This window comes from Gorilla gorilla, chromosome 1, assembly GCF_029281585.2.
Source record: "Gorilla gorilla gorilla isolate KB3781 chromosome 1, NHGRI_mGorGor1-v2.1_pri, whole genome shotgun sequence".
Lineage (NCBI taxonomy): Eukaryota > Metazoa > Chordata > Mammalia > Primates > Hominidae > Gorilla > Gorilla gorilla.
In genome coordinates this window covers 99,081,981-99,103,443 of record NC_073224.2, presented here as the reverse complement: position 1 = coordinate 99,103,443, position 21,463 = coordinate 99,081,981, and the positions used below count along the sequence as shown (strand labels likewise).

At 39.3% G+C, this 21,463-nt stretch overlaps 1 protein-coding gene and 1 pseudogene across 5 annotated transcripts in view; both read right to left on the bottom strand.

Annotated features, from left to right (window-relative positions):
* FCRL3 (Fc receptor like 3) overlaps window positions 1-19,018 on the bottom strand; it is a 63,501-nt gene extending 44,483 nt beyond the window's left edge. For all 5 annotated transcript variants that reach the window (XM_063693836.1, XM_055362583.2, XM_055362629.2 and 2 more), the window contains exon 1: window positions 18,938-19,018. The gene's annotated coding sequence lies outside the window, so the exon portion shown is untranslated. The remainder of the gene's footprint in view (window positions 1-18,937) is intronic.
* On the bottom strand, window positions 4,322-5,094 carry LOC109024951 (voltage-dependent anion-selective channel protein 1-like; annotated as a pseudogene).
* Window positions 19,019-21,463: the final 2,445 nt, after the last annotated feature.

Sequence of the window (21,463 nt, the reverse complement as noted above, 5' to 3'; positions counted from 1 at the left end):
TTCTACCAATTAGAGCCTCCAAAAAAAGGAAAGACAACAGTTTTAAATACTTGTGTGCCTACGTCATGTCATCAGAAACCTGAGCTTTTCTAATCCTGCCTTCCTATGCCAAAAATTGTTGATGCCAGCTAGAGGGGCAAAATGGAGAAAAGAGCTGAAATTAAGCACATTTCATACTCTGTTTTTACTGTAGGTTTTTGGCATAAAATAGGCTGAAAGAAGAGGAAGTTTCAAATTTTGGTTAATGGCTTGAACTTAATGTCCTAATTAGCCAATTGAGAGTTAAATATTTACCTTACCTATTACCTAAGAAAAACCATGGAACGTGCTTAAATTTCTGGGAGAAAGAGAATTTTATTACCACGACATTCATTTTTATGGTAAAATGAGAGGCAAAAATAGCTTCAATTAGAAATAGTACCCCAAATAGTATTATTTCAATTGAATTATATCAAACTAAATTGATATTATTTGTTTGTTTAGTGTTGTTATAGATATATTTCTCAATGTACTGTTGGATTTCTGAAAATACAATCTAAGAGTCTATGCTTTATTATTGTTAAATTTAACTCATTTACAGTATTGTAATTACTAGGCTAATGGGACCTAATTTCTGCTGCTTTATTTGGTCATTTCTGTTTACCTACTTAAAAATGTCTACTTATGCCTACCAGTTTTTATTATAGACTTTGAATTTTTAATATTTTATTTAAATTTTATTTAAGTGACATTAATTATAGCATTTGAAGGGAAGAATCTAATTCCACACAAAATGGAAGACTCTAAACCATACTCATTAAACTGTTAAGAATATAAGTTAGTGAGAATGTAGCAGAAGTCCACTTTAGATTTTAAGTGTGATTACAGCCACAGAGACTCTTCCAGGCTTGCATTTAGTATTTTTGGAAGCTATTTCATTCTCTCATGCAAGAACAATAAAACTACAACTTGAGAGGAAATTAAGTCTTTGTAATAGTCTGTTTGCACATTGCTATAAAGAAATACCCAAGACTGGCTAATTAATAAAGAAAAGAGCTTTAATTGGCTCACAGTTCTGCAGGAAGCATAATGGCTTCTGCTTCAGGGAGGCCTCAAGAGGCTTTCAATTATAATGGACGGCGAAGGGGGAGCAAGATGTTGCAGATGGTTAGAGCAGAAGGAAGAGAGAGACAGAGGAGGTACTACACACTTTTAAACAACCAGATATCCTGAAAACTCAACCACGAGAACAACACTAGCGGGGTGATGCTAAACCACTAAGCCGTTAGAAACCATTGCCATGATCCAACTGCCTCCCACCAGGTCCCACCTCCAGCATTGAGGATTACATTTCAACATGAGATTTGGTCGAGACACAGATCAAAACTGTATAATTCCACCCCTGGTCCCTCCCAAATCTCATGTCCTTCTCATATTGTAAAATACAATCATACCTTCCCAACAGACCCCCAAAGTCATAACTCATTCCCACATTAACTCAAAAGTACAAAGTCCAAATTCTCATCTCAGACAAGGCTAGTCCCTTCCACCTATGAGACTGTAAGAGAAGAAACAAGTTAGTTACTTTCAAGATACAATGGGAGGTATAGGCATTGGGTAAATACTCCCATTCCAAGAGGGATAAATTAGCCAAAAGAAAGGGGCTATAGCCATCAGGGAAGTCATTAAATATTAAAGCTCCAAAACAATCTATTTTGACTGCATGCCTCACCTCCAGGACATGTTGCTGCAAGGAATGTGCTCCCAAAGCCTTGGACAGCTCTACCCCTGTGGCTTTGCAGTGTTCAGACCCCACAGCTACTCTATGGACTGGCATTGAGTGCCTGCAGATTTACCTGGAGCATGGTGTAAGCTGTCAGTGGATCTACCATTCTAGAGTCTGGAGGATGGTGGCTCTCTTCTCACAGCTCCACTAGGCAGTGCCCCAGTGGGGACCCTGTGTGGAGGCTCCAACCCCACATTTCTCCTCCCTACAAAAATCTCTCCATGAGGGCTCCACCCCTACATCAGGCTTCTGCCTGAACACCAGGATTTTCCAAAAATCCTCTGAAATCTAGGTGGAGGCACCCATGACTCAGCTCTTGCACTCTGGAAGAATGTACCCACAGGCTTAACACCATGTGGAAGCTGCATAGTCTCATGGTTTTCACCTTCTGAGGCAGTGGCCCAAGCTGTATCTGGGGCCCTTTGAGCCATGGCTGAAGCTGGAGTGGCTGGGATACAGAGAGCAATGTCCCAAGGCTGCACAGCACAGCAGGGTCTGGACCCTAGGCCACAAAACCATTTAGTCCTTCTAGGCCTCTGGGCCTGTGATGGGAGGGGTTGTCAAGAAGGTCTCCGAAGTGTCTTGGAGGCTTTTTGCCCATTGTCTTGGCTATCAGCCCTTGACTCCTTTATACTTACGCAAATGTCTGCAGCCTGCTTGAATTCCTCCCCTGAAAATGGGCTTTTCTTTTCTACCTCATGGCCAGGCTGCAAATTTTCCAAACTTTCATGTTCTGCTTCCCTTTTAAATATAAGTCCCAGTTTTACATTAGGCTGTTAGAAGCAGCCAGACCACATTTTGAATACTTTCCTTCTTAGAAATTTATTCTGCTGGATACCCTAAATCATCATTCTCAAGTTCAAAGTTCCACAGATCCCTAGGGCAGGGGCACAATGCCTCCAGGTTCTTTGCTAATGCATAACAAAAGTGACCTTTTCTCCAGTTCCCAATAAGTTTCTTATCTCCATCTGAGACCTCCTCAGCCTGGACTTCAGTGTCCGTATCACTATTAGCATTTTGGTCACAACAATTTAACAAGTCTCTGGGAAGTTCTGAACTTTCCCTCATCTTTCAGTCTTCTTTTGAGCCCTCCACACTCTTCTAACCTCTGTCAGTTACCATTAGCTGCTTCCAAATTTCCAGGTATCTTTATAGCAATGCCCCACTTCTCGGTACCAATTTTCTGTATTAGTCCATTCTTGCATTGCTATAAAGAAATACTTGATACTGAGCAATTTATAAAGAAAAGAGATTTAATTGGCTCATGGTTCTGCAGGCTGTACGGGAAGCATAGCAGCTTCTGCTTCTGGGGAGGTCTCGGGAAACTTTCAGTCATGGAGGAAGGTGAAAGGAAAGCAGGCATACTGTACATTGCCAGAGCAGGAACAAGAAAAAGAGGCAGGGAAGGTGCCACCACTTTTAAACAACCATATCTCATGAGAACTTACTCACTATATAGTACCAAGGGGATATTACTGAACCATTCATAAGCATTTCATCCCATTATCTGATCACTTCCCACTAGGCCCCACCTCCAACACTATGGATTGCAATTCGACATGAGATTTTATGGGGACACAGATCTAAATCATATCAGTCTTGAGTTATTGGCTTCATCACCCTTGCTGCCCACAAATGTCACAAAAGAAATAACTTACCACACCCTGAAAACTACTTTTGGTATAAAAGAGGTGATAGAGTAGAGTGGAAATAGACCATAAACATACATCTAAAAAAGTGTCCCTCAGATACATTTGTACACAACTTCAAGCAATGAGCCTCTCATTAGGATAGGAAACCAAAGTTCAATTCTCAAGAAGTCACAAGTTCATTTACTCAATATGATTTTACAAAGTGCCTACATGTTATCAGTTTCCACTTGCAGCTGTTTCTAAATAAAAAAAACAAAACAAAAAAAAAACACAGACATCTCTAGAGGGACCACCAATTCCTCCCAAATTTCTAACTGAAAGGACCTTTTGGGAATCAGCTTCCTTCTATACCTCTGAAAAGGTAACATCTTAAAGATCAAATATCTTTAACCTAGAGATTTATCATGATACCTAGCAATACTTGAATCCTAGACGTACAACATAAGAGGGTACATTAAATTTTGAAGGTAGCTATGCTGCACAATACTTTAAAATTAAATAATTATACAGTATTGATTTATGCTTAAAATTCCAGTCTTAGGCTGGTGTGGTGGCTCATGCCTGTAATCTCAGCACTTTGGGAGGCCTAGGTGGCAGATCACCTGAGGTCAGGAGTTCAAGACCAGCCTGACCAACATGGTGAAACCCTATCTCTACTGAAAATACAAAAATTAGCTGGGCATGGTGGTGCATGCCTGTAATCCCAACTACTCGGGAGGCTGAGGCACAGTAATCGCTTGAACCCAGGAGGTGGAGGTTGTAGTGAACTGAGATAGTGTCACTGCACTCCAGCCTGGGCAACAAAGCGAGACTTCATCTCCAAAAAAAAAAAAAAAAAAAACAATCCAGTCTTAGACCAAGCTCGTTTTAGACCAACATTGACGTTTTTGTCATCTCTCAGGACTCACAGAATTAGTTCGATAACTGCTTTGGAGTCTGAATGTATCCTAAACCTCTCACGGGAGTTGTTCACTTTAGCTGAGAAGAAGCTGTCAGGATCTATGTGTTACTTGGCTGCTGTTCCAAAGCAAGTGTTATTGTTTCCTGATGTCCATGCATGATTGACAGTGGTCTCCAAAGTCTTGCTCACCTTCTGGTAAGTGGAGCGGCCAAACACTGTCATTTATATTAGTGTGATGCTGGAATTCATCAGTCTTGAAGCCAACCGCAAAAAGTTGTTCTAGGTCACCTGGGACTCTTTGATCTCAAAATGTATTTGGTATCCAGCCAGCCAGTCCTTGTAACTCAGCAAGAGAGCACCTTGGATGAAAGGCCTGGAGATGTCAAAACCCACGTTGCAGCCCAGGTTGATGTACTCTCACTTGTACCTTGTCTTGATTTTAGCATTTTGCCCCCAGTGTTAGGTGAGGAGGCTGAATCACAGGTCAACTTTAGTCCATGTAAAAAGCTCATCTTCTCCAGTAACTCTGCACCTAATGTCTTGTCAGTGTTCCACTTCTCTGTAAATGTCAGGCCATATTTGATCCATCTGTTCTTGGTTTCCAGACTACCTGTCACTTTGACGGCCTCAGGATTGGCTGAGCCTGAGCTTGTAACATCCAGTCTATTCCCATATTTTGTTTTCAAATGAAGCTTTATTAATCCTAATCTATACCGCTTGGTGAAGACATCCCTGGTACCTTTGTCAAGATCAGTGTACATGGGAGGGACAGCCATATTCTGCTCAGTGGCAGCCACAGGAGGCTCAACAGGGTAAGGGGGTGGATTTTCCTATGCTGCTTTGAAGGTCATTCTATTCTTGTTTCTGGTGGTAATTACTCACGTACTAAGATGAATAACAACTTTCATTTACATGTCTTCAAAACAACTTCCTCCCCACTCTTCTATCACATTATCATTCTTGAGTTTAAGTAATAGAATTTTATTTCACTTCTTCTTTCCATGTGTGTTTCTCGTGGTTTAAACAACAAAATTTTATTATTTTATTTATTCAAACTCATTTCCCTATCTTGTGGCCTATTTCTGCATTTGTTTTTCATCTTGCTGTAGCACTTCCTCTAAAAGTGTTTTTAGTGGTTTGCATGTGTGTGTGTGTGTGTGTGTGTGTGTGCATGCGCGTGTGTGTCTTAAGATTTTGAGGGCTGTAATACCAAAGAAAAAATCTTCATTCACCCTCGCAATTAAATAAAAGTCTAGATAGATATAAAATAACAGGGTTGTCTTTTTTCTTTGAACACTTTGAAAACATTTTCCATTGACTTCTTACATTTAATGTTATTGTTAAGAAGTCTTAGGCTATTCTCATTCCTGTGACTTATAGATAATGCTTTATGTTCTTTAGTATTTCAAAATTTTTCCTTGTTCATTGGTATTCCCAAATTTTACTTTAATATTTAGGTTTTTAAAATCAATTCAGTTAGCAAATTATGATACTTTTCATTGTGAAATCTTTAGTCTTTCTCTGATTTTGTAAAATTTGGGGTTATTATTTTTTCCATAAGTTTTCTTCTCTTATTTGTACCTATATGCAGTACATGAATCATACAGATATTGACACTTCCTATGCCATCATTCATATTTCTTAACTTGTATACTCTCCTTCTCCGTACCTCTTCTTGGTATTTTTAGGAGAGTTTTTCCTGGCCTTCCAGCTCACTATGTTTTTTTCTTTAGTATTATTCTGTATGCTGATCAATTCACCTGTCAGGTACTTATTTTGACAATTATAATTTTCATATTTATTATCTCTCGTTGGCTGTTATTTAACTTGTCATGAATTGGTGTGTTGAGAGAGTGTTGAGGATTAGTCTCGGGCAGAAAACCTCTAGAGCTCTAGCTGGACACAGTCATTCCCTAGTTGCCCACCCCACTGTGTATGGTGGTGAGACAGGAATTCTTGGGAGCAGTACATTTGTGCCTATTGCTATCTGCTTGCCACAGTGGCTGGGTTCTAATACTGTCCTAGTAATTACTCCACTACCACTGGTTGGTAGAATAATTGCCCTGCTGGAATAGGAAATGATCAGCTCAGAAAGATCTGGGGGAGAGAAAAGATCTCATTCAGAAAGCATTCTCTTACCTCTAATTTGCCTCTTCCTCTCTAAGCAGCTTCTGCTTCCCTGTATTTGTTTCCTCATGTATTTATGACAGTTTTACAGGTTTTTTTGATAGGCAAAAGTTTGTCTCTTGTTTATTTGGTATTTCCAAGGTACAGTTTAATAGTAAGAGCCTGAAGCCATCTTGTCAACAAACGTAAGTTTGTTAATGCAAAAAAAGTGCAAGTAAAACAAAATAAATCTGTGGGCTGAAACAGGATTAGATGGCTTTTTTAGTTTCATTTTTATTTTATTTTATTTTATTTTTTGAGACTGAGTCTCGCTCTATCGCTGCAAGCTCTGCCTCCCCGGGTTTATGCCATTCTCCTGCTTCAGCTTCCCGAGTAGCTGGGACTACAGGCACCCCCCACCAAACCTGGCTAATTTTTTTGTATTTTTAGTAGAGACGGGGTTTCACCGTGTTAGCCAAGATGGTCTTGATCTCCTGACCTCGTGATCTGCCTGCCGCAGCCTCCCAAAGTGCTGGGATTACAGGCTAGAGCCACCGCGCCCGGCCGATTAGAGGGCTTTAAAAGACCAGACAGTGTCTGCCCAACCAGAAAAACTGTATTTTCAGAGCAGGTGTATGTGAAAGCAGAACAATCAGGGCCTGAGGAAACCACCGAGCATTTGCATATCTGAGGGTTCTCAACCTCACATGTCTGAGACAGCATCTATATGCCTCCTGAGCTGGTCAGAAGGACAGTGTTACTGAAAATCTATGAGAAAGGACCAGTAGGGAAACATAGCAAATTGTCCACTGAATGAAGCTGCAAGCGAGAGAAGAATGAAAAGTGAGCACAGAGCAGTACGTCATCTTTTTTCACTCTGTAATTCTGAGGGTTTTTGGCACCCGTCCATACCCCACTTCCCTGCTTTTTTTCAAATTCCTTCTCCCATATTTAATATATCTCCAAAAGCCACACCTTTCCCAACAACACTATAACCCATGCTTTATTTTATGCTCACAAGGAGCTTTCCAACATATGCATTGCCCATTACCAAGAGCTCTTCATTTTTCAGATGTTCAGCATCTCCAGTATTTATTACTTTCACTGCAGCTTCCACATCTTCAGGGCACTAGTATAATTTAAGACATAGAGTCTCAGGTTACAGAATCAATGGCATAAATTCATAGCACTGCTGTACACCAACAACAACCAAGCTGAGAATCAAATAAAAAATGGAATCCCTTTTATAATAGCTGTAAAAACAAACAAACAACAACGATAACAACAAACCCTAGTAATATACTTAACCAAGGAGGTGGAAGATTTCTGCAAGGAGAACTACAAAATACTGCTGAAAGAAATTGTAGATGGCACATATAGATGGAAACACATCCCATGCTCATGGATTGGAAGAATGGTTATTTTCACAATTTTGTGATTGCCCAAAGTCACCTACAGATTTCATGCAAATTATATCAAAATACCATCACCATTTTTCACAGACTTAAAAAAAATCTTAAAATTCATATGGAACAACAACAAAAAAAGCCCAAATAGCCGAAGCAATCCTAAGCAAAAAGAACAAACCTGGAGGTATTACAAGACTTGAATTTGTACTACAAGGCTATAGTTACTAAAACAGCATGGGCACTGGTATAAAAGTAGGCACATCATAACCAATGGAACAGAACAGAAAATCCAGAAACAAAGCCAAATGCTTACAACGAACTGATGTTCAACAAAACATACAAAAACATAAATTGGAGAGAGGACACCCTATTTAATAAATGGTGCTGGGAAAACTGGCTAGCCACGTGTAGAAGAATAAAACTGGATCCCTATCTCTCATCTTATACAAAAATCAACTCAGGATGAGTCAAAGACTTAATCTAAGACCTGAAACCATAAAAATTCTAGAAGATAACCTTGGAAAAACTCTTCTGGACATTGACCTAGGCAAAGAATTTATGACTAAGACCTCAAAAGCAAATGCAACAAAAACAAGGATAAATAAATGGGACCTAATTAAACTAAAAAAGCTTCTGCACAGCAAAAGCAATAATCATCAGAGCAAACAGATAACCCACAGACTGGGAGAAAATATTTGCAAACTATCCATCTGACAAAGAACTAATATTTAGAACTACAAGGAACTCAGACAAATCAGCAAGAAAAAAAACTCATGAAAAAGTGAGCAAATGACATGTATAGACATTTCTCAAAAGAAGATATGCAAAAGGCCAACAAATATATGAAACAATGATCAACATCACTAAACATCAGGAAAATGCAAATTAAAACCACAATGAGATGCCACTTTACTTTTGCAAGAATGGCCATTATTAAAAAGTCAAAAAATAATAGATGTTGGCATGGATGTGGTGAAACGGGAACACTTACACACTGCTGGTGAGAATGTAAATTAGTACAACCTCTATGGAAAACGGTATGGAGATTTCTTAAAGAACTAAAAGTCCTAAGTCAGGAAACAACAGGTGCTGGAGAGGATGTGGAGAAATAGGAACAATTTTACACTGTTGGTGGGACTGTAAACTAGTTCAACCATTGTGGAAGTCGGTGTGGCGACTCCTCAGGGATCTAGAACTAGAAATACCATTTGACCCAGAAATCCCATTACTGGGTATATACCCAAAGGATTATAAATCATGCTGCTATAAAGACACATGCACAAGTATGTTTATTGCGGCATAATTCACAATAGCAAAGACTTGGAACCAACCCAAATGTCCAACAATGATAAACTGGATTAAGAAAATGTGGCACATATACACCATGGAATACTATGCAGCCATAAAAAATGATGAGTTCATGTCCTTTGTAGGGACATGGATGAAGCTGGAAACCATCATTCTCAGCAAACTATCCCAAGGACAAAAAACCAAACACCGCATGTTCTCACTCTAGGTGGGAATTGAACAATGAGAACACGTGGACACAGGCAAGGGGAACATCACACTCTGGTGACTATTGTGGGGTGGTGGGCGGGGGAGGGATAGCATTAGGAGATATACCTAATGCTAAATGACAAGTTAATGGGTGCAGCGCACCAACATGGCACATGTACACATATGTAACAAACCTGCACATTGTGCACATGTACCCTAATAAAGTATAATAATAATAATAATAAAGAACTAAAAGTAGATCTACCTTTAATTTCAGCATTCCCACTTACTGGGTATCTACCCAAAGGAAAATAAGTCATTATGAGAAAAAGACATATACACATGTATGTTTATAGCAGCACAAGTCACAACTGCAAAGAGATGGAACCAATCTAAGTGCCCATCAACTAATGAGTGGGTAAAGAAAATGTGGTATACATGTATACCATGGAATAGTACTCAGCCATAAAAATGAGTGAAATAATGCCTTTTGCAGCACTTGGGTGAAGCTGGAGGCCACTATTCTAATTGAAGTAACTCAGGAATGGAAAATCAAATACTGTATGTTCTCACTTAACAGTGGGAGCTAATCTATGAGTACACAAAGGCTTACAGAGTGGTATCGGGCACTGGAGACTCAGAAGAAGGAGGGTAGGAGGGGTATAAGGGACAAACCCCTACATATTGGGTACAATGTACACTAGTTGGGTGATGGGTGCACTAAAATCTCAGAATACACCACTATATAATTCATCTATGTAACCAAAAACCACTTATACCTCCAAACTATTGAAATAATAAAATATTAAGATATTTTAAAAAAAGACACAGAGCTAGGGAGAGAACATACAGAAGAAAAGTGGTCTCTCCCGTGTTCTGTAGGTTGTATGGGTCCTCCTTTCTTGATTTTAGGTCAACTTTTTGCTTAGGAGTCCATTTTTCACTCTAAAATTATGTACAGAATGTGTCTACTAAGTACAGAGGAAGGAATTGTGTTTCTTAGCAAAGTTTTTATCTTCCCTTGTGTACAAATAAACAGTGATGCCAAAGGGTCTATTGTTTAATACAAATTTTAATCTGTTATCTAAAGTGTGTTGTTTCATTTTGGAAGGAATGGATTACTGGAGTGTGGTATTAAAAAAAAGCCAATTACATCACGTATAAAGTTTCCTATAAGATCAGAACAGAAATTTATTAAAAAGAAAGATTTCTGTTTTTCCTAGTGGAATTTGAGATGCATTGCTTCTACATTTTCTTGGAAATCTAAATCATCTCATTTTCTTTATTCTCAAATATCTCTGGAGACTGCATTGGAAGTGAGACCCAGCGTTTCTGCTAGACAATGGCCACAGACTTGGGCTCTGAGAAGACCTCAAAGATATCCAGATCCCAGGACCTCCATTCTCTTGCTGTTCCACATCTCATTCCAAGTCGTCCAGCTCATAAAATGCCAGCAGCAATGACCACAGTACCATGAGGCCTCCTCATTCAGCTATTTGAAAGGAGATTGTCTTAGTGACTGACTTGAAGGGGTCTATCAAACAGTAACCAAAAGCAAGGATCACAAACAGCCCTTCAGAATATTTTACCTAGATAGAAAGCAAGGAAGTAAGACTCCTCCAATGTTTGATCTCTACTTCCTCATATAGTATACAGAGCTCTTTTCTATAAGATTGTCTTGATTATATATCTCAACAGTAATATATCATAAGCTGATAGACCCTCCACACAACCACTGGGATATCTCAGGGAAAATATTGCCAAGTTATTGTCTGACTGCATAGAGTAACAGCCTTTCATTTCTCTAAACTAGTAATGCTACTCAAAGTGTTGACTTAAACACAAAGATGTTCATTGTAACACTGTTTATCATAATGAGTAATTGTCAATACTATAAAGGCCCTCAAATAAATCATTTACAAAATAAGTTTGTACGTTTTCAAACATACCAGGCAATACACAAATATCTTAGAATAATACTTAATGGCATGAAAACAAAACAAAATTATTAAAAGAAAAAAATGAGATTACTGTTATCATTATTTTTAAATTGTATATTTATGTATACATGAGCACATGCATAGAAAATATTCTGGCTGATGGATATTGAGATATTAGCAATTATCTCAGAGTTAATGGAATAAAAGTGATTTTTAATTATCTTTTTTTATTTCTCATGTTTCTAATTTTTCTATAATGGACACCCAAACACACACACAAACATGCACCATAGGTTCTTGTGGCCCTTCTCAGTTCTAAGGGGTTCAGGTTCAGGGTCCAGATTCTCAGATTTCAGAACAGGCAAGTCATATGTATGGATGTTAAGCATGTGGAGGAAAGTTAAATGGTCAAGTGACATCTCGTCATCAGATAGTCTCCATCTGAGACCAGAGAGGTCACTAGCAACTTAATCATCAGTCCAGACCTTGAATTTCTGAAAGCCTGCAGTTCCCACCAGATTTAGGCAAGCCAGAAATATGTAAAGTAATTCTTAACAGATAAATGTGAGTTTGAGGTGGTTGTTTGTGCGGGGAGTCACTGATCGGAGATACATTAAGTGCCTGTGTTGCCATGTATACTTTAATATATTCCTCTGGAGCAATTTACTCCAGAGTTACTATTAATAAAGGGAGTATGTACTATCTCCCAAGGATGGTTGGGTGTAAGTAATAGCTAAGAGTAATTTTTCACAGCTGGATGCAGTGGCTCACCACTGTACTCCCAGCACTTTGGGAGGCCAAGGCTGGAGGGTCGCTTGAAGTATCTGATGAAGGAGTTTGAGACCAGCTTGTGCAACATAGTGAGACCTCATATCTACCGAAGATTTTTTTTTAAAAAATTAGCTGGGCGTAGTGGCACAGACCTGTGGTCCCAACTACTTGGGAGGCAGAAGTGGGAGGATCACTTGGGTCCAGGAGGTCAAGGCGGCAGTAAGCTGTGATTGTGCTACTGTACTGCAGCCTGGATAATGGAGTAAGACTCTATCTCAAAAAATAAATAAATAAATAAAAGAGTAGTTCCCCATTTCTAGGGTGGTACCAGATGCTGCTATGAAGTTCATTTTGGATCTCCTGAACCAATGGCTCATGCATGATTGGCTAGGAGGAATACACTAGGAGGTTGTCTAGGTGAACTCCTTTCAAGCCTCTTGGTTCATGGACTTTTATTTTTAAGTTAGCATTTAGAATGTTTCAGCCTAAATTTATATACCAGTATATCTTGTTTTATTGTGCTTTGCAAATACTGTGTTTCTTAAACATTGAAGGTTTGTGGCAACCCTGCATTCAGAAAGTCCGCTTGTGCGATTTTTCCCACAGCATGTGCTCACTTTGTATCTCTGTGTCACATTTTGGTAATTCTCATAATATTTCAGACTTTTTCATTATTATTATATATGTTATGATTATCTGTAATTAATGATCTATTGTAATTGTTTTGGGGCTCCACAAAACCATACCCACATAAGATGGTGAACATAATTGACAAATGTTGTGTGTTTTCTGGCTGCTCCACAGACTGGCCTTTCCCCTGTTTCTCCCTTTCTTCTTGGGCCTCCCTATTCCCTGAGACAAAAAATATTGAAACTAGTCTAATTAATATCGTTACAATGCCCTTTAAGTGTTCAAGTGAAAGGAGGAGTCACATGTCTTTCACTTTAAGTCAAAATCTGGAACTGACTAAGCTTAGCAAAGAAGGCATGTCAACAGCTGAGATGGGCCAAAAGCTAGGCCTCTGGTGCCAGTTAGCCAAGTTGTGAATGCAAAGGAAAAGTTATTGAAGGAAATTAAATATTCTACTGCAGTGAACACATGCATAATAAGAAAGCAATACAGCCTCATTGCTGATATGAAGACAGTTTTAGTGGTCTGGATAGAAGATCAAATCAGCCACAACATTCCCTTAAAAGCCAAAGCTTAATACAGAGTGAGGCCTTTAACTCTTTTCAATTCTATAAAGGCTGAGAGAGGTGAGGAAGCTGTGGAAGAAAAATTTGAAGCTAAGAAATGTTGGTTCATGAAGTTTAGGGAAAGAAGTCGTCTCAATAACATAAAAAGTACAAGGTGAAGCAGCAAGTGCTGTGTCAAAGCTGCAGCAAGTTATCCAGAAGTAGCTAAAATAAAGGTGGTTACACTAAACAACAGATTTTCAACGTAGTGAAACAGCCTGATCCTGGAAAAAGATGCCATTTAGAATTTTCACAGTTAGAGAAGAGAAGTCAATGTCTGGCTTCAAAGAATCAAAGGACAGGTTGACTCTCTTGTTAGGTACAAATGCAACTGGTGACTTTAAGTTGAAGCCAATGCTCATTTACTATTCTGAAAATCCTAAGGCCCTTAAGAGTTACACTAAGTCTAACCTTCTCGTGTTCTACAAATGGAGCCAGAAAGTCTGCATAATAGCACATCTGTTTACAACATAGTTACTGAATATTTTAAGCCCACTGTTGAGACTTACTGCTCAGAATAAAAGATTTCTTTCAAAATATTGCTGCTCCTTGGCAATGTACGTGGTCACCCAAGGCTCTGATGGAGATACACAAGGAGATTAATGTTGTTTTCATGCCTGCTAATATAACATTCATTCTGCAGCCCATGGATCAAGGGGTAAGTTAGATTTTCAAGTTAAGAAATACATGTTGCAAGACTATTACTCTCTTAATGATTTCTCCTATGGATCTAGGCAAAATAAATTGAAAATGTTCTGGAAAGGATTCACCATTCTTGACGTTATTAAGAACATTCATGATTTGTGGGAGGAAGTCCGAATATCAACATTAAACAAAAGTTTGGAAGAAGATGATTCCAACTCTCATGGATGACTTAGAGGGGTTCAAAACTCCAGTGAAGGAAGTAACTGAAGATGTGGTAGAAACAGCAAGAGAACTAGAATTGGAAGTGAAGCCTGAGATATGACAGAATCGCTGCAATCTCATGATAAAATGTGAATGAATGAGGAGTTGCTTCTTATGGATGAGCAAAGAACATGGTTTCTTGAGCTGGAATCTTCTCCTAGTGAAGATGTAAACAATGTTGAAATGAAAATGAAGCATTTTGAATATCCCATAAACATAGTTGATAAAGCAGCGGCAAGGTTTGAGAGGATTGACTTCAATTTTGAAAGAAGTACTGTTGTGGGAAAAATGCTTTCAAACAGCATCACATGCTACAGAGAAGTCTTTTGTAACAGGAAGAGTCAGTCAATGCAGCAAATGTCATTGCTATTTTAAGAAATTACCAAAGCCACTTTAGCCTTCAGCAACCACTACTCTGACCAGTCAGCAGCCATCAACACTGAGGCAAGACCTCCCCATCAGAAAACAGATTACAACTCACTTCAGGCTTATATAATCATTAGCATTCCTTAGGCAATTAAGTATTTTTTAGTTCAGATAAGTACATTGCTTTTGTAGACTTAATTCTATTGCACACTTAATAGACTACAGTACTGTACAAACATAACTTTTTTTAATGTTCTCAAAGCTTTAATTAAGAACACTTTTCAGGAAATAATATACATCACACTAATTGTCCTTGCAGATTTAATTGGTATTTGAAGAAATCTTCAGATAATTCAATGTATCTTTAACTCTTTTCTTTTTTAAAATTTCAAATTTTATTTTAGATATGGGGAGTACATATGCAGGTTTGTTACATGGGTATATTGTACCCTGGTAATGAGCATAATACCCAATAGGTAGTTTTTTGACCCACGCTCCCCTCCCTCTCTCCCCGCTCTAGTAGCGCATAGTGTCTGTTGTTCCTATGTTTTTGTCCATATATACTCAATGTTTAGCTCCCACTTATAACTAAGAACATGTGATATTTGGTTTTCTGTTCCTGCATTAATTTGCTTAAAGTTATGACCTCCAGCTCCATTCATGTTGCTGTGGAGGACATGATTTCATTCTCTTTTATGGCCATGTAGTATTCTATGGTTATATGTACCACATTTTCTTTTTTGTTATTTGACTTTTAAGTTCAGGGGTAACTGTACAGGTTTGTTATGTAGGTAAACTTGTGTTGTGGGGGTTTGTTGTATAGGTTATTTCATCACTCAGGCATTAAGCCTAGTACCCATCGTTTTTTTCTGATCCTCTCCCTCTTCTCACTCTTCACCCTCTGATAGGCCCCAATGTGTGTTGTTCCTCTCTATGTGTCCATGTGTTCTCATTATTTAGCTCCCACTTATAAGTAAGAACATGCAGTTTTTGGTTTTCTGTTCCTGTGTTAGTTTGTGAAGAATAATGGCCTCCAGCTCCATTCATGTTCCTGCAAAGGACATGATCTCCTTTTATATGGCCACATAGTATTCCATGGTACATATGCACGACATTTTCTTTATCCAGTCTACTATTGATGGGCATTTAGGTTGATTCCATGTCTTTGCTACTGTGAATAGTGTTGCAATGAACATATGCATGTATGTGTCTTTATAATAGAACAACTTATATACCTTTGGCTAGATAGTGGTATTTCTGTGTTTAGGTCTTTGAGGAATTGCCACATCGTCTTCTACAATGGTTGAACTAATTTACACTTCCACCAACAGTGTATAAGCATTCCTTTTTCTTCGTAACTTCACCAGCATCTGTTATTTACTTATTCATTTTTATTTTTATTTTTTTGAGACGGAGTCTCGCCATGTCACCCAGGCTGGAGTGCAATGGCTTGACCTCAGCTCACCGCAACCTCCATCTCCCGGGTTCAAGTGATTCTCCTGCCTCTGCCTCCCGAGTAGATGGGATTACAGGTGCTCGCCACCACTCCTGCCTAGCTAATTTTTTGTATCTTTAGTAGAGCCTGGGTCTCACCATGTTGGCCAGGCTGATCTCAAACTCCTGACCTCATGATCCGCCCACCTCAGCCTCCCAAAGTGCTAAGATCACAGGCGTGACTCCCCGTGCCTGGCCACATCTGTTATTTTTTTTAACTTTCTAATATTAGCCATTCTGACTTGTGTGAGATGGTATCTCACTGTGGTTTTGTTTTGCATTTCTCTAAAGATCAGTGATGTTGAGCTTTTTATCATATGATTGTTGGCTGCATGTATGTTTTCTTTTGAGAGCTGTCTGTTCATGTCCTTTGCCCACTTTTTAATGGAGTTGTTTGTTTGTTCTTTTCTTGTAAATTTGTTTAAGTTCCTTATAGATGCTGGATATTAGATCTTTGTCATATTCAGTTTGCAAAAATTTTCTCCCATTATGTATTTGTCTCTTTACTCTGTTGATAGTTTCTTTTGCTGTGCAGAAGTTTTTAGTTTAATTACATCCCATTCATCAATTTTTGCTTTTGTTGCAATTGCTTTTGGTGTCTCTGTCATGAAATCTTTCCTCATTCCTTTGTCCAGAATGGTATTGCCTAGGTTGTCTTCCAAGGTTTTTATAGTTTTGGGTTTTACATTTAAGTCTTTAATCCATCTCGAGTTAATTTTTGTATATGGTGTAAGGAAGGAGTTTTAATTTTCTGCATATGGCTAGCCAGTTATCCTAGCACCATTTATTAAATAGAGAATGCTTCCCCCTTGTTTTGTCAATTTTGTTGAAGATCAGATAGTTGTAGCTGTGTAATCTTATTTCTGGGTTCTCTATTCTGTTCCATTGCTCCATGTGTCTGTACCAGTACCATGCTGTTTTGGTTACTGTAGCCCTGTAGCATAGCTTGAAATTGGGTCGTGTGATGCCTCCAGGTTTGTTCTTTTTGCTTAGAATTGCCTTGACTATTTGGGCTCTTTTCTTTTTTTTTTGGTTCCATGTGAATTTTCAAATAGATTTTTTTTCTAGTTCTGTGAAGAATGTCAATGGTAGTTTAATAGGAATAGCATTGAGTCTATAGATTGCTTTGGGCAGTATGGTCATTTTAATGATATTGATCCTTCCTATCTATGAGCATTGAATGCTTTTCCATTTGTTTGTGTCATCTCCAATTTCTTGGAACAGCAGTGTTTTGTAGTTCTCCTTGTAGAGACCTTTCATCTCCCTGGTTAGCTGTATTCCTAGGTATTTTATTCTTTTTGTGACTATTGTAAATGGGATTCTGTTCCTTATTTGGCTCTCAGCTTGATTGTTATTGGTCTTTGGGGATGTTGGTAATTTTTGTACCTTATTTTGTATCCTGAGACATTGCTAAACTTGTTTATCAGCTTAAGGAGCTTTTGGGCTGAGACTATGGGATTTTCTAGATATGGAATCATGTCATCTGAAAAGAGGGACAATTAGAATGCTGGAGAAGATATGGAGAAATAGGAACGCTTTTACACTGTTGGTGGGAGTGTAAATTAGTTGAACCATTGTGGAAGACAGTGTGGCGATTCCTCAAGGATCTAGAACCAGAAATACCATTTGACCCATAAATCCCATTAATGGGTATATACCCAAAGGATTATAAATCATTCTACTATAAAGACACATGCACATGTATGTTTATTGCAGCACTGTTCACAATAGCAAAGACTTGGAACCAACCCAAATGCCCATCAATGATAGACTGGATAAAGAAAATGTGGCACATATACACCATGGAATACTATGCAGCCTTAAAAATGATGAGTTCATGTCCTTTGCAGGGACATGGATGAAGCTGAAAACCATCATTCTCAGCAAACTAACATAAGAACAGAAAACCAAACACCACGTGTTCTCACTCATAAGTGGGAGTTGAACAATGAGAGCACATGGGCACAGGGAGGGGAACATCACATACTGGGACCTGTCAGCGGGTAGGGGTCTAGGGGAGGGACAGCATTAGGAGAAATACCTAAAGTAGATGACGGGTTGGTGGGTGCAGCAAACCACCATGGCACATGTATACCTATGTAACAAACCTGCACATTCTGCGCATGTACCCTGGAACTTAAAGTATAATTTAAAAAAAAAGATTTTTTTCTTTTGCATTGACCTCAGTGAATCTGATGACTATGTGCCTTGGGGATGGTCATCTTGTATAGTGTCTAGTCAAGGTTCTCTGTATTTCTTGGATTTGCACGTCAATCTCTTTAGCAAGATTAGCGAAATTTTCATGAGCTATATCCTTAAATATATTTTTCAAGTTGCTTATTCTCTCTCCTTCTCTATCAGGTATGCCAATGAGTCATAGATTTTGGTATCTTTACATAATTTCATATTTCTCAGAGGTTTTGTTCATTTTTATAAATTCTTTTTTCTTTATTTTTGTCTGACTGAGTTGGGTCGATGAACTGATCTTTGAGCTCTGAGATTCTTTCCTCAGCATGTTCTATTCTGCTGCAAATACTTCCAATTGTATTATGAAATTCTAGTAGTGAATTTTCAGCTCTAGAAGTTCAGTTTGGCTCTTTCTTAAAGTTACTATTTCTTCTTTCAGCCCTTGGATCATTTTACTGGATTCCTTGGATTTCTTGGATTGGATTTCAACTCATTCCTGAATCTCGATGAGCTTTTTTGCCATTCAGATTCTGAATTCTATGTCTGTCATTTCAGTTATTTCAGAATGGTTAAGAACCATTGTTGGGAAGCTCCAAATGAGTGGACTCATTTGGAGGTAAGGAGATGTATTAGTCTGTTCTCACATGGCTAATAAAGACATACCTGAGACTAGGCAATTTATAAAGGAAAGAGGTTTAATTAACTCACCGTTCCACGTGGCTGGAGAGGCCCCACTATCATGGCAGAAGGTGAATGAGGAGCAAAGTCATGTCTTACGTGGCAGGAAGCAAAGAGAACATGTGCAGAGAACTCCTTTTTATAAAACCATCAGGTCTCGTGAGACTTATTCACTATGACAAGAACAGCACAGGAAAGACCTGCCTCCATGATTCAATTACCCACCATCAGGTCCCTCCCACGACACATGGGAATTATGGGAGCTACAACTAGAGATGAAATTTTCGTGGGGACACAGCCAAACCATATCAGGGTATATTCTGGCTTTTAGAATTGAGAGAGTTCTTGTGCTATTTCTTTCTAATCTGGGAAGGTTGGTGTTCCTTTAACTGTGGTGTAAGTTGGATATAGTCAGTTGGCTTCATTTCTGGGTGCTTTCATGGGGGCAGGGCTCTGTATAGGATCTTTATGCGTGGTAAAGTCTTGCACTTGGTTTCACAAGTGTATATATAAGTAGGGTAATTTTTGCCATCAGTAGATGGCAGAGAGAGTAATGGCTGGTAGCTAGGATAATACCCAACCACAGGGCTCTTTGGTACTTTCTCATATTCGCAGACATGCTCTGCAGTGGGAGGTGGGGGGAGATTGCTCGCTCACTAAGTACATTCCTGGGCTTTGGGGGAGCCCCCTCTGGTCACCGGCACCATGTGACATTTCTTTTGTTAAGTGTTCCAGGCTGTGTGAGCTCTCTTGGGCAGAGGCCCTGACAGGAAGACAGGCTATGCCTTTTCTGAACCAGCCCTGTGAAGGGAGGCATGCCTCATTCCTGACTCAGCCCAGGGACTCATGCATCTTGCCGCTGTCAGTATTCTGAGAGTGGGGACTCCTCCCCTACTTCAGTTCCAGCCAGAGATCTTGGCTTGGTACTCCTGAGCTGTGCACCACAGCCCTGGGGATGCCAGGACATCCTGCAGCTAGGGGTCAGGCTTCAACTGCACTGGAGAATCCAATGTGCTCCCAGGTCACTGGAAAATTACTCAGGTGGAGCAGCACACTCAGGCTGGGCTACAGAAGCTGCAGCATACACCCACTACTGTGAGGTGGCTAGCGGGGCATGGCCCCTGGAAGGAGCCACTGGGCAGAAGGGCTTGTAGAACAAACATACCCTGGTCCCACAGGGTCACTGGTCTTACTCTCTCCCTGGCTCAGCCATCAGCTGAGGCCATTGCTGCTGGAGGGTGATGGGGAGCCCAGAGGGATTGGAGCCTATGGCTATGCTCTGCTGGAGCTGCCCAATGCACAAAAGCTGCTCCCAGGCTTTGTATCATCTGAAGTCTGTCTCTGCTCCCTGGGGAGATCCCCCTGCCAGTTCACATGTAAATGGGGGACACAAGGCCCGCTGTAACTAGGGGCCCAGAGGTCCACGGTGAGAGTGAGCCATCTCTCAGTTCTCCTGCTCATCCATTTCCCAGGAGTCACTGGGGCCAGGAGCTAGCTCTGGTGTTCAGACACCTCACACAGGGTTCCCAGCTTCCTCCTTCAGCATCTGCTTCAGTGTCACCTCTTTACCCACTCTTGACATTTTCTCTCCATAGATCTGACCAAATTATGCTGATTTACTCAATAATTTGTCCTCTCTCAGTGGCAGTGGTGCTTCTTGGCTGAGTCTATTAGAGAATCTTGTCCAAAAACCCAATTGCATATTCTTGAGCAAACTACTTAATCTCCCTATCCCTCAGTTTCCTCAACTATAAATGGGGGAATAACCCATAAAATAATTATAGAGATTTAATAAATATTTGTAAATTGCCAGCCCCTGACATATAAGTAGCACAATATAAGTGGTTATTACATAAACTATGCACAATTATTACTCATACTTCAAATTCAGTATAAGAAGTTTCAAAAAGCTGAGAAATGAGGATCTCTAATCAAATAACTTCCAGAGACAGCAATCAGAATTTTAACCACAATGCCTCTTTGCTTAACCATTGTATAATTCCCTCTCCTGACAAAGGTAGTTCACCAGTGGTAATGACATAGCTGACTGTGGGCTTGGGTTTGACATTTAATTTGCCCAGAAATAATTCAGTATGCTGTACAAACTACATAGAATAAAGTTCATCAGAAAAAAATAAATAATCTAGAATGGATATAATTATTGTAAATATTAAAATTTTTATATTGAAATGATTCTATACACATAGGAAATTGCAAAATAATGTACAGAGAGGCCCTGTGTAAACTTAACTCAGCATCTTTCTATGAGAACATCTTGAATAACAGTACAGCTATATCAAAACCAAAAAATTGGTATTGTTACCATCCACAAATTTCCTTCAAATTTTTCACGTTTTTAAAACTCGTGTGTGTGTGTGTGTAAGTTTGCATGTGTGTGTATGTGTGGTTTTATGCAATTTTATCCCATGTGTAGCTTTATGTAATGACCACCATAATGATCAGGAGAAATAATTGTCATCACCAGAGGACTACTCTCTTTCGCTACATGTTCACAGTCACGCTGGCCTTCCTCCACTCTTAATCTCTGGTTTCAAC